A 2516-nucleotide genomic window follows, 5' to 3' on the forward strand; every position below is an offset into this window, starting at 1 on the left:
TTAAACTTTAGTCTAGCATTCCTCCAACAACTTTTTTAATAACTTCTATCAATTACCAATTTAACCCATACCTTAGCCATTAACTATACCATTGAGAATTTTCCAAATACATACCTTTAAATAATTTCCAAAACATCATGACTATCAATCAATCCATTTGCAATTTCCATCCACCATTTGAAACAAACCTCAACAATAAAATTTCTCTCCCATTGCTTTCATTCTATAACTATTGGTCTATTCCTTACTTTTCTTTAAAACCTTTTAATCATACTTAACTACCTCAAGCATTTACACAAGGATCTTTCTCCAAAATCCTAAAATTATTTTATACCCATACAAATGTTGGAATCAAGTTTTAAATGTTTTACTTCAAATCTGAAAATTTTCCGGATTTCCAACACATACCAAAGGCTAATACTTAACAATACTTAATAATGCTTGATCACTTTAAAACACTTAAGTTTTTCTCCTTAAACTCCCCTTCTAAAATTATATTTCCTATTTAACATTCTAATTGTAAAAATATACAACCAACCTCTTGGTCAACACCCAAACAGTCACACTTACTTCCACAATCACCATTTCTTAATTAATCCTTTCCTATTACCTATAGTTTATTCACACACACATTTATACACCTTCAAACTCGTTTACAATCCTTTAATTATCTATTTGCTTTTGTTATAACTTACACAGCCCCTTGTAAATCTGGAAATTTCCATATCAAACAACAGTACTTAGTTAACTAATTTAGAATCTTTAAATATAGTTAACTGCTTCAAACATTTGCACATATAATTCCTTCAACTTTAATTTAACACCTAATAAATTTAACCTCCAAAACTACTCCAAACAACTCTAGAATCAGCATAAATATATATATATATATAGACGTACTTCCAATACTTAAATCCACTCCTCTCATTCTCATCAAAACCCAAACACTACCCCCACCAATTTAATCCTATCCTTTCAGATAAACGTTTTGAACAGCAAAATCAATAAGTAAAATTTCTAGCTTCAAAACTATTAGTAAAACATCCTCCAGGGATCCTCAAGCACACTTTTAATCATCTGAACATGGTTTAAACATCTAAACATAAGCATTCAGTATTCATAAACATAACCAATCAAAACCAAATCGATTTAAACACTAACACAACCATGACTTCACATTATGACAAATCTGGAAATTTTCCAGATTCAAAATGCATTTTTAGAACCAGCCTCAATAATCACAAAAACAAAATAAACACCATCCAAGCTTATATATATTTATGTGCATATATCCTCCTCTCAAAAACCAGTGAACCCAACGCCATTAATAGCAGAAATCATCATCTAAACCAGCGACTATCACCCCTGCTTTCGGCCAACACAAAACAGAGCAAAAGAATCCACATGCAAGCCATTAAACATACTTCATAATCATCAACCCATTCTCATCTCAAACCAGCGACCATAACCTCTGTTTTCTTGCAGCCAAAACAGGGAGTAAAACAACACATGCAAGCTGAAAATCATGTACCATTATCATCAATGAGCACTTCTCTTCCTCCCCTATCATGTTTTGAATTCATTCACTAGTTTCTCTCACTTAACCCAAACTCAAATCATCATCACCTTCATATTCAACCTCCCAAAGCAGAAAATAGCGATGGAAGAGTGCTTAGGAGACTCATCTTGATTGATTAATTGGTTTGCATGGAGGAGTGAAGCACGAACCGTTAGTCACCCCAGGTCCACTTTAAAAATTAACCGAATTAATACAATATAATGCACGATCCTGGTCATATTCATTTTGAAGAGGCAAAAATGAAATTAAATCATGGTAAATAAATACAAACAACCTCAACTACAAAAAAGATTTTGATTTGATGAATTGTTAACTAAATGTCATGAATTAAATTGAAATTAAAATACTTGTCTTTTATGTTTTTATATGAAAATAATTTTAAAGGCAAATGATGGTAAATGAATTAAAATAAATCACACAAGCAGACAATGATGATAATCAATCCTCTAACTTAACAGCGTAAGCAATCCTCACTTCAACAGATGCATAAGTTAAAATAATAAATTAAGAATTATAATTAAACTTTTAATCCAACAATCAAGCCACCTCGAAACCTCAAATTGTCACAAAATATTTTTTAAAATCCTAACTTACTAACTCCAGCCAGAATAGTAAAATGAAAATTAAGGATACTAAAAAACTAATGTTTAATTACAACTCTTAAATCCAAAACAACAGAATTAAAACTAGCAAGAGATATTATGATCCAAGATTCCAAAGCTACCTCAAAAAATCACAATATATTAACTTCAAAGTCAGTGCAAATATCACAACCACAACATTATAATTGAAATTAAAGTTATAAACAGCCCAATATCAAATGCTAAACAGTAATCTAGCCACAATAATCTCCAAATATAATCAGATTAAATAATACAAATTTTTCAATAATAAAAAAGACTATCTTAAGATCTAAGAATTGTTAAACAACTATTAG

Source organism: Neltuma alba, unplaced genomic scaffold (genome assembly GCF_004799145.2).
Source record: "Neltuma alba isolate B1F8T4 unplaced genomic scaffold, ASM479914v2 tig00013043_pilon, whole genome shotgun sequence".
NCBI lineage: Eukaryota > Viridiplantae > Streptophyta > Magnoliopsida > Fabales > Fabaceae > Neltuma > Neltuma alba.